General features: G+C 31.7%; 1 long non-coding RNA gene across 1 annotated transcript; it reads right to left on the minus strand.

The window, feature by feature from the left end:
• Nucleotides 1-1,158: 1,158 nt before the first annotated feature.
• On the minus strand, nt 1,159-10,422 carry LOC127714152 (uncharacterized). The gene is made up of 3 exons (XR_007987577.1): nt 10,211-10,422; nt 5,086-5,286; nt 1,159-1,735 (listed from the first exon to the last, which is right to left on the minus strand). It is a non-coding gene; the product is annotated as an uncharacterized LOC127714152 (long non-coding RNA).
• Between the last annotated feature and the right edge of the window lie 5,529 nt (nt 10,423-15,951).

The raw sequence follows: 15,951 nt of genomic DNA on the forward strand, positions 1-15,951 counted from the left end.
AAAAAAACCACAAGGATGTCAATAAAACAAAAAAAAAGGAAGTTGCATCTCAGGGATATGGAACAAGACCTCCGTTAGATATTAAAAAAAAACGTGAATACGTAGTTAAGATAATACAGTATTCGAATGGAAACAGATTCTTCCTTCGCAAGAAATTGAATTTGCCAAAACAATTCAAAAACAATTGTTCTATACAAACTCTTATAATAGGGGATGGTAAAATTGCATGAATTCCAAGTAATCGAATGCGTACGTCCGACATATTGTTGATTCTCGTTGTTTTTGTGCAAATGTATTAGAACAGAAAGATACGGCCAACAAGAGAAAAAAAAATTATGTTGTAGCCAGATTTGCTTTTCTCTAATCAAAACCATATCAGCAAAGCTTTAAGTGGAAATGTGGTCATCATCCATTAATTTCAAACAAAACACTAATATTGTCCCGTCTGAGGAACTAGAAAAAAGGATTTTAAATGGAGCAAAACGCAATGATTCACATCGATGAATCACCCACATGAGAAATACAGTGGTTTTAATCTCTGTTGGAGGATTTTGATTGATAAGATTTTTTTCTGAAGCGTAGGTGTATCACATATTGCTTTATACGTGCATGGGAGTAGAGTATCATTCTTTTTTATCAATTCGGGGAAATAAGCTTCTGCAAAGAGACAATTTATATCAGGCTATTTTTCGTTGTAATGGGAGTCGGGTAGATTTGTTGCTGTGTTTTTGCGGGTTTGAAGTATTAGGTTATTTGTTTATTTTTGGTGTATCAAACACCCTGTAAAGGTACGAGGATAAGATGCATATTCAAAGAATTTGGTAACATTTCGTAGTAAGAAATAGCTGGGTACTTTCTGTTTGGAGGGGCTTACAATATTGGAATTTTGGTCAGCGAATTTTGAAGAAGCAAGTAATTGTTTTTGAAATTTTCGTAAGTTTGCCTCATAGATTACATTGATACGATTGATTAATGATGAATGTGATACATTTAACGGAAAAAATCAGAAAAAATCGCTTTAAACATATTTTTTAGCATGCCATGTGTTTTCGATGGAAGATGTATTAGACACTTTGGAGACAAAAAGAATTAAAAAAATATAATAATAATAAACATATAAAACAAATAAAATAAATTGGGAATTTCTTTATTGCTACTTGCTTAATTTATTTAAACAATTTTAATAATATTTCAATTGTTATAATTGTATGATAGGTTAATGTTTGGTACACCACAGTAGATACATTGTTATTTATACATATACCAATAAGTCAATATAACTTGAATTGGTATGCACATACTGTAAGTAAGGAACAAGTTTTACTGTCGCATTTATTGATTCCTTCTAATACGTGAAAATTATAATCTCTTGTACATGTTGTACGGTTGTCAAGATTTTTCATTTCATTTATCATTTAATTTTTTTCAGTAACTACCTTTCGAAGCTGGTTATATGGACCGTTTGGTGATCGTATAGGACCGATTTTTTGATGCATCGGTAATAATTCCAATGTGTATTGTTTTGAAATTTGCAGTCTGTATTTTGTTTTGGTTATAGACCATGCCCTTTCCTTGATTTTCAGTACTGCTTTGTTGAAGCTGGTAATATGGATTTTTGATGATCCTTGTCCGAGTTCATTATATCAGCTATTTACGTCAAGATAACTGTTTCCATGTGTATTGTTTCCTCTTCGACTTTTTTTCATCACCCACTTATTCATCTACATCTTGCCTCCTAACAAAAAATAATTACTTACAATAATTTATAATAATACTGATGAAAGTAATTGGTTAATGCATCAATGGTCAAAATTGCCATGGTCTAATTTGACTTAGTGTGAATACATATATATATATATATATATATATATATATATATATATATATATATATATAAACAAGTCTAAATTGAAAACAACGTTCAAACCTATGATTGCGTTGGATAAAAACCGCAATTTTTATACGTGTGCATGTAAAACAAATTTCTTGGTAGAGGGGTCTAAATACAGCACAAACAACATTTTCCAAGAGACCAACAAAGTGAAAAAGTATATTTTAACAAAACGCATTTGACTAACAGGTCAAACAACGGATGTTCCTAAACCCTGCTGACTGCCATTGGCGATTGCCAAATAAATTGATCACCAGATTAACAAAATGGATCTTAATATCAATTTAATACCAAACAGAAAATAACTCAAGACATTCGCCCAGGTTTTATGTTATTGAATCAGTTGTTTTTCAAAGTTTGGTGTACTATTATGTTTCTTTTTTTGTCATTGTACTGCCTGTCTTTCAAGTCAGGAATATGACAGTTGTTATCCATTCGTTTGATGTGTTTGAGCTTTTGATTTTGCCATTTGATTAGGTACTTTCCTTTTTGAATTTTCCTCGGAGTTCAGTATTTTTGTGATTTTACTTTCCACCTGTGATTTTGTTTGGAAAAGACTTAGTTCCTAACAAATATGTGGACCTTTCTGCTACAAAAGTACATTAACATTGTTTTTGTAACCCATTTTCCTAGTCGCTACTTTAAATTTTCACGGTAAATATCCAGTTCATAAGTTCATAAGTGTCACTGTATTAAAAATAACTACCACATGCAATAATTGCAAGAAGAAATATCTTTTCTTGCAAAATGAACATCGTTTACCCACATGGTGCAATGTCCATGTTGAAGACGAAAGTGTGAAGAGAGTCAATATACGGATGATGCAAGCGAAATGTTTTCCCTCTGAATTTGTCTTCACATTGTTTAATTGTTTTTTGTATATATTTTCCTACAAGTCATGTGGCATAAACAAGGTACATGGAATGGAAGTAATAAACTTATTCATGACATACCTTGACCTATACCTAGAGACTGATCACGAAGGTCCACATGGAACAGTCTATCGTAATAGTGATGTAGACATGATTTTTCTAAATATGTATTATTATCTTTGTTAGGTATCTAGAGTTTACACATAGCAGTATAAACAAGGGTTTTTCATTATCCGGTTAAAGGTAACATTTTGAAAGTTTTACTTACATATTGTTTTTCTTCTCATCAACATGATCAAGACGATATATCTGTGTCACAAATTACAACGGATATGTGAGATATTTCTTAGTGAAAGTCATATCAACCTTTTCTTGGTTATCTATGATGAGTTTGTTTACAATTTTGTATTCTGGAATCTTACGTTTACTCAAAATGCATTGCTAAATCAAACTCACCTTCAGACATTTATTCTCCAAAGGGTTGACGGAGGTATACATACAGAACTATGTTCATCTCCTGACATCCTAATTCGGCAGTAAATTCAATGCTGAAAAGGGCGTCTTTTTCTGTGTGGGATGTATAGATAAGCATGTCTTATTGAAATAAGGCGTTAAATCCCATGTTTCGAGCAGAGGGATTTTCACGCCCTCTACACATTTAAGAACTCTTTGAACAAATATTAATTAAGTTCGTAGGTGCAAGTTGAAAGACAAAATGTTTGTCGCTATCCTTGAATCCCTCGTTTCTATTCTGCAGAACCTATCTTTTTCATTTATTGACAATTTGCTCTCATCCTGAATACGCATACATATTTGCAACTGGACATGACGGAAACAACAATCAATCAATCTGAATTCACCTTGTTTCGAATACAACGGCTGGTTCCTTTTTTTTGGACATAAAATGTTTATTTTTTAGACGATCTGAGTTCATCTTTCTCTTTTATTATATGAGTGTCACCCAGAAATTATTGTTTTCAATCTTATTTTGAGCATTGTGGTTTGTATTTCGTCTCATGACCCTCTGTCTACAGGTCTTTGTCGATCCGTTTTTCAACTTTTGATTATTATTATATCGTTTCACTAGTGTTTTTATATTATTTTCTCTGTCAGAAATGCAATAATAATAATAGATTATTTGTCTTACCACGAAGAACTGTAGTAATACATGTAACACTCTATCAAACAGTAGTTTTTGCAATTAAAACCAGGTGTCCTATTTCCATCTGTTTACAAACTTACAAAAATACTGTCATCAGGATACATGTTTTAGATTTTTCCATTTGAACCTAGGTTATCTTGGACAAATTAGCAAGTATTGTATTACAGAGACGATGAAAACTAATTTTAGAATTGATTATATAACATATAAAAATGATAATAAGTTAAAAAGAAAAAGAATCTGGTACTCTGAAATTACAAAAACTTTGAAATGAGTCTGTAAAAATTAGAGGTTTCTTATAAATATGATTAATATCTAAGAGCTTAGTAAACATGTTAAATGCAATATTCTATTTTAAACTGTAAAGTCTTCTTGTTATAAATATAAAAATGTATTTGCTATAAATACATATGATTACAAAGAATAGAATAAACTGTCTGTTATAAATATATATATATATTATACACATTTATCTCTATTTTTAGTTCCTACAATTAACACATTAAATTTCATTTAACAGTTGAATCTGCTTTGAATCAATTGGAAATTAGGTCATCCATTGCAATTATTAAAATAAGTAAGAATCGAGTACAAGGAAACAGTATAACATGTAAGCATTATAGGTAAAATGAAGTTTTAACGAAGAATACAACACACACTGGACACAGACAAACAATACACAACGCAAAACACATCATTGTGAATATATATACATCATTTACAATAAAATATCGAAATTTCTTACCTGCATAATGTAACTTAGCGAATGCATAAAAAAGGAACAAGCCAAACAAAGACAATAATGCAAATAAGCTTTTAAACAATGGTAATAGAATAGTTCAAGGTACATTTGGTTATTTTACCTTTAAGTGTAAGCATGTTTAGTACGACACACAGTTAGATAAAAAAAAAGAAAAATACTATGACTGATATCGTTTGATAATATCAAATCTATATGCTAAAATATTGGTTGTTTTTGTTGTTGTTGAGAAGAACATATTTCCTTTGCTTTATCAAATATAACATACTGAGTTTCAACCCTAGTATTGTATGTGTGTGTGTGTTTATCACAGTGTCCATTTCTGTGAAACAAATAGTCATGGTACATGTTGTAAACAACTGATTTATTAAAATCACAAACAAGTATTACCAATACTTACCTCTGTCACAGAACTGTCCGGTCAATCCAGTTACACATCCTTTGATACAGGCACCTGTATGTATATCACATTTGTTTTTTAAACAGTTCTGAGGATCACAACCCCAAACACAGGAACCGTTTCCAGGATAACAGTGTTGGTCTATACATTTAGGTGGACATGCATCTGAACAGTTTGTTCCCCATGTACCTTGAAAGCATCCTACAAATATAACGTTGAAATAAACGGTTTTCTATGAATTTCCTATCTTATGGAAGCTTTCGATACGTTTATGGGATATTTACTTCTATTTGATCAAAACTATTGATGTGTGTGTTCGTAACGATGGGGAATAGGAAACAACCCCCAGATAAAAGTATGAACCAACCGTTCGAATAACTAGCAGACATTTACATTTAGACAAAGACAATGAAAAAACGCAGGATTGCAGCAAATATTGCGATGGGTTATAAATCATACTTCAGAGGCATTTTAGGTCATTATTGTGATCTGAGGTCATCCATCAGAAAGATTCATGACTTGGTTGAACTTTATGGAATATCTTTCTCTCAAATGACCTAAGACATGGTCCACGTGTTGTAACAACTATCCTATTTCCATCGATTGTAACAATACTGATCGCAAGTAATGGCCGAAACTTTTTCTTTAAATGAGTAACAGGGAATATTAGTGGAACAAAAACTGCAAAGCTTTCCGGAGCAACTAAATTTGTCTTCGGTTTTTGGAGGTTTGTGTTGATAAATCTTTAGTTTTCTGTGTTATGAGAACAGATGCGTGTCTTTTTGTCAATTGTCTTTTTAACCACACAAGTTTATTGCACTTATTGTCTTTAATTGTTCCCTTGAAATCTTTCCCTTCTTTTTATATACAAAACGTTGGGTACATGGATACGTCAATAAGATAACAACTGAAGTCACATAACAAATAAATGAAAGTTAACATGTATTATAGAGGACAAAATAACTAATTCTGTACTGAAGAACAGTTTGAACAATATGCCCAGCTTTAAATTGATCAAATCTAAACAAAAAATTACTTTCAAAACAAAAGCTCTTATTTACAAAAACACTAATATATAACAGAAGACAACTCGGACGAGGTCTAGACTTACAAAAACAGTAGGAAAGAGTCATTATGGCGTGATTAGATATTTATTTTAAACCTCATCCTTCCCCTTTTTTAATATTTCCTCAATACAACCGTACTTTCAAATAACTTCAGAGCATAATGTCATATAAAAATAATGTATAGAATTTCAAAGCACAGAATAAATTTAAGGAATTACTTTAGTCTGGCTTCAAACAATACGGTATTATGTATCCAAAAGAAACATGGTCTGGCGTAGTTCTTAAAGAGTAGACTGAAAATAATTATTCTCGCTGTATTGAAGACCCATTGGTGGCCTTGGGCTGTGTTCTGCTCTTTGGTCGGGTTGTTGTCTCTTTGAAACATTCTCCGTTTCCATACTCAATTTTATCTTATAATGTGCATCAGTAAATTGAGCTGTTTTCAACTTTCGGCTCGATCGGTTTTATATTGTTTGAGATTTGAATATTGAAAATTACTATCAATTGTATTGTAAATTATGTATATCTTTTTGATTCTGTAAATTATTGTCACATTTATTTGTCACACTCACTGATCTGTTGTGATTTCTAGAAAGATAGTACGTTGCCTATAAGTATATCAAGTTTGTGGGCTTCATAAATAATATCACTGTAATACGATAAATATGTATAAAAAACACTTCGTATTAGGTGCTATAGAACGTGCAAGTGGAAATGCATCTTCAAGTAAACTTCATATTTGTGATTAAATGTAGCACAGTGACGATTCTGTTATTCTTGCATAGTTTGCTAAGTAATGAAAACTGTGTGTTTATTCTAACCAGAGACGTCACTTCAATAAACAGACTGAAGAATATTTACTTAATGAGGAGGAGCCAACTGACAACCCAAACCAAACACATAAACCTGTACATTTAAACAGGTAACGTTGTGCTACTTGTCTTACCTTTTGGTGTTGAATTTACTTTGTCAGTTTTATAATTAGGGTCCTAAAAGGCATATGATTACTGTGAGTAGTAAATGCATTAAGAATGACTTGAATTGATAAACAACCATTAGTATGTGCAGAAAAAAAAGGATTGTAAACAGATAGTATGTCTAGGAAAACTATTGATCTTTCTTTGTGACCATATGAAGGTAAGTATCAAACTATGCTTCATAAATTCATAAAATAATGTAAAAAAAAAATCAATCTGTAATAACAAAGTTACAGTAGCTACCCATCGAATTGCCAATCGTCATTGGAAGATTTGGTTTTTCTCTCTCCAAAACAAATATAAATTTCAATCATACGAATAATGTTATGCATGTAAAAAAATTATTGTACAATTTCTTTGTTACTGTATATGAAAAAAATAACGACAACGGCTGAAACAGTAAGAACAAAGTTAAACGATAACCCATTTATAATAAAATAAGAAAACAAAGTCTACTAGATAAATCATAACTTTGAAAGTACTCAAACTAAAGTTCAGTTGAAAACAGCTTATCTTTACCTCCAAAAAGTGTTAACACTACATAAATAACCAGTAAAGGTATTAACATAATCTTTTTCACAATATTTGATATCGATATAAAAATAAAGGGAATGTGGTATAATTGCCAACGAGACAACTATCCACCTAAGTTCAATTGACGTTATTTGTCACAAACAATGTGAAACCTTCGAATTCTTTAACTGTTGTAACTGCACTCCTCTCAAGAAATGAACCCACTTTATTAAATGTACATTAATTGATACAGATTTTTTGCTGTTTTTCTAATTTTGTTTTAATTTAGTTCCCTTTTTGTTTTATTGGACTTTTTATAGCTTAATCTATAGTAAACATGTATATTTTGTTGAGTGTTGAAGGTCGTATGCTGACCTGTCACTGTGCGTTTATTTGTCCTCTATTGTCTCCGTGGCAATCATAACACATCTCCTTTTTTATGAAACCAAATATTGTAAAGAACGTTAAATTCGAATTCAGTTTAAACATATTTTATTTGCTAAATTAAAGCAAAATGGATTAGACACAAGTAAATTATATTTATGAAGTCTTCTCCATAATACAATATAAATAAACACAATAATAGAATAATGAGCATGCATGTAAAGCAAACAGTTTATAGAATATAATACGAGCTATCTTAGGTATAAAAAAGAAGAGAGAGAGAAAAAAAAGAAAGAAAGTTTGAAAAGTCATATAATTCTGTGATGATGACGTGAGTGTTGATGATGATGTCGATGATGATGATGTTACGTGTCAGTATCAATAACGCTCTCTGAAGGTACAAGAAATCTGTTTGACCTTTTGATGAATATTTTAACATGTTTGAAAATTTGAATATTTTGTTCGTTAGAAAGTTCCAAGTTTCCGCAAATTAATAGTTTACTATCTAAAACAAAGTTTTCAGAAAACCAGTTAAGATTATTGAGTAAGGTTTTTCTTCATGAAGTGTGTTTTAGACAAACGAAGAAAGTATGATGAACATCCTCAATATTTGACCCTGGTAAGAAGGATCATTTATAATGTTAGCTCGAAAAAGGTCATAGTTTAAGAATAAAGCGGAGCATCGCAATTGCGTTAAGATATTATTCAATTTCCTCCGGCCGTACAAATAAAACGTTTTAACTTTACTAAGTAGACTATCGTTTTTCCTTTCTTTCTTAAATTTAGAAATAGTGTCGACGCTGCGAATTTTAGGATCAAGTTTATTCCACTCACGTATTGTTGAGGGAATAAACGATTCAGTAGTAAGGGAAAGTCTACAAAATGGAACAATAATATCATGACCATTTCGCAACGGATAGTTTGTAGTACTTTGTACACATGGAGGTACAAGATTACATAGGTACTCTGGTGCATGTTTTTGGTTCATGTTATAAAACATCTGTAATTTTTTTCTCCTTCTTCTTTCAAAAAGCGATTCCCTGCAAACCTCAGAGGGTTGCAGTTTGAGTGAATATTGGTAGACCGGTTACAATTCTTGCGTCCTCTAATTGCAAATTTTCTAATTTATGTGAATAGCATATTTCACAATTATCCCACACTTCCGTTGCATATTAAAAAATGGGTCGAATAAAAACTAAGTACAGTTTTTTCTAAATTGTTTCGAGATAGTCGGTATTTAAGTTTACGCAAAACATTTAAGTGTTTCTTTACACTTGTAATTATACTTTCAATATGATTGTTCCATTTTGCGTCACAACTGAAATTAACTCCCAGGGTTTGTGAGATGTACTTCAAGGGATATGTTTGCCATTTTAGGAAAAGCTGAGGTCTGGAGTCTCAATATTTGAGAAAATCATAATGTCGGTTTTATCAGGGTTAAAGGACATAAGCCATTTGGAAGACCAAACATCCAGCTCTTTCAGGTCGCGATCGATAACAGATCTCATATGTTCTCCGTCGTTACCAGAATAACTGAATGATGTGTCATCAGCAAATAGCCGACACAGTGGCGTAAGCTGCAATATCATTAATATATAAGACAAAGAGAAGAGGGCTCAGAACTGATCCCTGGGGAACACCAGCTGAACCTTACAAAAGGAAGAAGACGAATTATGCAATACTACACTCTGTTTTCTATGTAGATAATATTGAAACCAATTCAATAAGCTTCCGTTCATACCCTAAGCTTTCATTTTGCATATAAGGCCAACATGTATATGCCAAACTTTGTCGAAAGATTTAGAGAAGTTACAGAGTACAAAACAATGTGTTTCTTTTTTTGCCAAAGAGTTTAATATGCAATTATATATTTCTAAGAGTTGATGGACAGTTTTAATTTTTAGAAAAGAAATTTTGATTGATATCCACAAATTTATTTATCAGCATGTAAATGATTGTACAAGTGCTAAAATACAACTCTTTCCATAACTTTTCCTACACAACTAATTAAAGATATCGGTCTGTAATTTGAAGGCAAAAATAAATCTCCCTTTTTGAAAATAGGAATTATATTTGCTATCTTCCATCTAGTTGGATATATGCCCTCTCGTTAGGATTCAAATGAACATAGTTACATATTTGAAGCTATAAATTACAATGTGCAAAAAATAATACGTAACTCACCATTGATAGCAACGTAGCATAGTTCAACAATAGGCGGGAATACGTTATTTCCTTCATCAGTTCCTTTATCATCGTAATAAATGACATATTTTCCAAGTTGATAACAAGAAATAGTCTGTGTGATGCTTGGAAGAGGAGACGGATAAGGGTCTTTATAACAGAGATAACCATTAGATGGAATAAATGATGTGTTGGTCACATACACTTGAAATCCATTCATTCGATAAGCATCTAAAATAAAAGTTTACGATTTTATTTCATGATGTATGCCTTTACAACATAATTCAATATTTGGTCCGTAATTTTGTTAGAATAAAAATAATTCTTTTATGCCATGCTCTACGCTCATTTTAACATGGGTAGGCATTATATTTATCAATATCTTCATACCAATGGTTATCGAGATGCAAAATTTTGACAAATATAATTCCTACCCATGTTGAAATGAGAATAGATAATAGTATCGTGTTTGTTCGAACAGGAAACATCAGGACTGTTATACTTCGAAGTGAACCTATAAGACACCAACAGAGATGTCCATTTTGATCTCAGGCGTTGTTTGAAATACAACTGACGTAACAATGGTAGTTGTGACGTCATACACGCGCATTGATTGATTGAAATTAGAACCACGCTTTGTTTATAAGGCAAAGGAAGGGTATATTATTATCATCCTATACTCACAAAACAGAGATAATCTGAAAATATGTGAACCTAAAAGCAGTGACCGATTTTATATTCTATTTCAACAGTATAATAATTATGGATGGTTTTTTTTTTACCTTTGTAACAGATTATTAACATTTAGTACAAGAATATTTATAATTCACAATAGGAAATACAGACGCAATCACCATATAACATAAACATAAGACAGATAGGTCAATTGAAGAGAAATGTCGTAATCTTAAAAAAAAATTATGACATTTATAAAAGTTAAAATTAATTACTTAATCATGTTAGTCGTTCGAAACTTTAAAGGAAACATCTACATAATCCCTATGTAAATAAATGACAATACAGCAAACAATGCTTAAATAACACTAATAAATGCAATTTAGTCTTAATGGTCATTTTGATCTCAACAGTATCTGTATAGTCTGAACAATAGAAACATCCAGTCATGTTCAATCTTTCTGTCAATTTTCAGACTAACCAAATGCAGTAAATTCTTTACTGTTCATACAATTTCCTTGCAGTCAATTAAGTACTGCATATTATAATTCAGTATGATATTTGTGTGAACAGGTAAAAAAGTAGTAACAACTGAACAATCTGAACATAGACTGAACAGATCTTTATTGGCTGCAAGTGAAATATCTGAAAAGTACTGAATTTTCCGCTATGGATAAGTCTTAAAATTGACTGAAAGACTCAAAATGACTTAATAATTTATTGTTCGGTCTTTTGAGAGCTGTTCAAATCAAAATATAAAAATATGAAGATGTAGTATGATACCAATGAGACAATTCTCCAACAGCGAACAAATGACATAGAAGATATTAACTACAGGTCACCGTACGGGCTTTTGACAATGAGCAACCTATACCTCATAGTCAGCTACAAAAGGCCCCGAAATAACAATGTGTCGGGGTTTGAATGCGCAAATGTTTCCCTAACCGGGACAGTGGTGTAATAACACAACACAAGAACAAATTATGCAAAACAACAAACGAAAAACAAATAAGAGAAACAGCAAAAAACGAAAACCACTGAAATAGAGGCTCCTGACTTCGGACAGGCACATATAGAATGTGACCGTGTTTGTTGTCGCCAAACCATCCCCCTAAACTGGGATACTGGTGTAATGTACAACATGAGAACAAACTATTAAAATCAGTTGAAAAAGGCCTAACTCATCATGTTTATACAAAGCAGAAAGGCATCTAACAAAAACATAGACCGGACGTGGCAGGTTATATATACATCCCCACAACGAAAAAGACACTAAGTACAGATCTAAGAGTACTCGCTGTTACTTACATCTAGTTCAAAGTCAATGACAACTGATAAAAAATCATGCAAATAAGACTAAAATATCAACCAGTACACATCAAACATTCAATGGATTAAGTGTAAAGACGTCATTAACAGTCAGAGAAAAACATGACATTTGCAAGATACAGGTAGCGACAGATTGTAGAGGCATGAATGTGCATATGTATATAAAAAATAACAATTAGTTTGATTTTCAATTACTGATAACAAAATCAATATTAATACCAATAAAACAATAATCAAGGATCTAATTACAGTGTTGAATTGATAACCTTTTAGAATAATAGAATTGAGAATGAAAATGAGGAATGTGTCAAAGAAACCACAACCCGACCAAAGAGCAGAAAACAGCCCAAGGCCACCAATGGGTCAGCAACATAGCGAGAAAATCCCTCACCTGGAGGCGGGCTTCAGCTGGCCCCTATACAAAAATGTGTACTAGTTCAGTGAAAATGGACGTCACACTAAACTCCGAAACATATTAATGAGCTAAAATTAAAACTGATAAAAAATCATGCAAATAAGACTAAAATATCAACCAGTACACATCAAACATTCAATGGATTAAGTGTAAAGACGTCATTAACAGTCAGAGAAAAACATGACATTTGCAAGATACAGGTAGCGACAGATTGTAGAGGCATGAATGTGCATATGTATATAAAAATAATAATTAGTTTGATTTTCAATTACTGATAACAAAATCAATATTAATACCAATAAAACAATAATCAAGGATCTAATTACAGTGTTGAATTGATAACCTTTTAGAATAATAGAATTGAGAATGAAAATGAGGAATGTGTCAAAGAAACCACAACCCGACCAAAGAGCAGAAAACAGCCCAAGGCCACCAATGGGTCAGCAACATAGCGAGAAAATCCCTCACCTGGAGGCGGGCTTCAGCTGGCCCCTATACAAAAATGTGTACTAGTTCAGTGAAAATGGACGTCACACTAAACTCCGAAACATATTAATGAGCTAAAATTAAAACTGATAAAAAATCATGCAAATAAGACTAAAATATCAACCAGTACACATCAAACATTGAATGGATTAAGTGTAAAGACGTCATTAACAGTCAGAGAAAAACATGACATTTGCAAGATACAGGTAGCGACAGATTGTAGAGGCATGAATGTGCATATGTATATAAAAATAATAATTAGTTTGATTTTCAATTACTGATAACAAAATCAATATTAATACCAATAAAACAATAATCAAGGATATAATTACAGTGTTGAATTGATAACCTTTTAGAATAATGGAATTGAGAATGAAAATGAGGAATGTGTCAAAGAAACAACAACCCGACCAAAGAGCAGAAAACAGCCCAAGGCCACCAATGGGTCAGCAACATAGCGAGAAAATCCCTCACCTGGAGGCGGGCTTCAGCTGGCCCCTATACAAAAATGTGTACTAGTTCAGTGAAAATGGACGTCACACTAAACTCCGAAACAATTTAATGAGCTAAAATTAAAAAAAAAAAACATACAAGTCTAACAAAGGCCAGAGACTCCTGGCTTGTGACAGGCGCAAAAATGCGGCGGGGTTAAACATTGTCAATGTAAAATAAAAAAAAAAACACACAGCAATACGCATATCCAAAACTCAGTTAAAAAGAAGTCCGAGTACGATGTCAGAATAGGTAACAAAGGTAACTAAGCAAAATGACAATGATACATAAATAAACAAAGGACTACTAGCAGTTACTGACATGCCAGCTCCAAACCTCAATTTAACGGATTGAAATATTATGTCTTCATCAAATGAAAATCAAGCACAATCCCTCCCGTTAGGGGTTCAGTATTATACCATCATAAAACACATGAAAAGAACATTACATTTATCATGCCAACAACTAGTTTTAGAATAAATAGAATAAATGTGTTTATTTCATATGCAAAGACCCTATGAGTGAATCAATATTAATTCCAAAATATGCCATCTTTGATGACCTGACAACAGTATCGTAACTATATGCCTTCTGTATAAGTCTGTTGATTTGTATTTACGAATGATGTCCTTCTACCGATGATAAAATTTAGTAAATATTTTCACTAGTTTAAGATATCGAAAACCCTGGTGTAATAATTTTTCAGTAACACAGATATGCCTTTATTGACAGGTTTTTGGTAGTCTCTGTTACGTTTATTTCCAACCTATGTCGACACAAATGACATACATATTTGCAACTGTTTATTCCTGAAGAATTTGTACTATATTGATTTCTAATTTTCTTTTCCTCTATTGTATCACGTCCTCATATACGCAAAAAAATACTTGGTGTTTAAACGATTTGCACTCACAAGCGCCTTTATATCACAAAGCTACAAACACAAAAAATGCCTTGTTTTCCGCACAAATGATACATTTTTTTTTTAATTTATGGAGACATCGCTTTTTTTAAATTTACACTTAGCGTGTATGAATTGCAAGTATGAATAAAAAGTTAGACATCAGGGACGAAATCATTTACATTCGAAATCAGTACGATTGTTAAGTTCCTTCTTCATAGGTATAACCCATAGTACTGTGTTGCATTTGAGATAAAATACTTGAAGGTGAAATGCAAGATTTCGGATATGTTTTTTAAGATACTTGTTTAATTCATATAAGCCAATATCGCATTTTTTTTTACGAAGTATATCAAAGTAAAGATACGTGAATAGGAAGTGTAGGATATTTAGGGTTTCGTCAAATTAGTTCTCGCTATATCATTGACTGACATAATGAACAAGAAAAAAAAGTTTATAAGTTTTCTCTATATTATATTGTTATATCTGTAATGTAGGCTGGTATTTTATTAGTTGTCCAGCTGAATGTACATATAGACAAATTATATTCATTTGATATTGGTGGTTTTACAGCATTATCTGCTTTACCATTACTACCAAATATTGGCTCTTGTGTGGCGTTTCCATATGGTGTAAGGTTCTCTGTAAAATAAGAACAGGTACTTAAAATAGCCATAAAAATACTCCCATTTATATGTTAAAATCGGAAAAGCTTGACTTTCTATAATTTTCCGGAACATCATTTCATAAAAAAAAAACACGTTTTCCTCCTCACTATCATCACGATACTGTCTGAATAGAGTATTTGAAAACAAAATCTTAAACTACTTTTTCCCATATTATATAATTCATGAATGATTTACCCACCTCAAGACACCAGGTGCGAAAATAACATTTTTTTGTCTATAATTGAATCTTTTTGCTGAATTTGAAACTTGGATTAAAGATCTAATTATGTTTGTTTAAAAGTTAAGATAGTACAGATAGTTTTCTTTCATGACATCATAATACATGCAGTTGTTACGTCACTTAACAACTTTGTGAGAAATACATGATAAATTTTGGTAAAGTTTTTGTTAGAAATATTTATTTTATACTTTTTTTCAGCCGTTATATCTCAGTGAATGTTCATGATATTATAAAGATCTTAAAAATCATTTGATTCTAAACAGGCCTACTACACCTTTCTCTTTTTAATAAAACGTATATTATTAATTGATTCAAAATTGATAAAAATTACTTACTTTGTGCAGTAACTGTCATCGTAACAGTAGTGTAGATAAGTAATACTAATAACATATTTGGTAATGTTTCATCTAATAATCCAAATAATGTTGTGCCAAAAAATCAACAATGAAAAAATGTAACATAGATATATGTATAGTTATATGTATGTGCTTTGATATACGATAATTTGTAATTATATAGGATAGAAAAAAAATC

Source organism: Mytilus californianus, unplaced genomic scaffold (genome assembly GCF_021869535.1).
Source record: "Mytilus californianus isolate M0D057914Y unplaced genomic scaffold, xbMytCali1.0.p SCAF_1, whole genome shotgun sequence".
Lineage (NCBI taxonomy): Eukaryota > Metazoa > Mollusca > Bivalvia > Mytilida > Mytilidae > Mytilus > Mytilus californianus.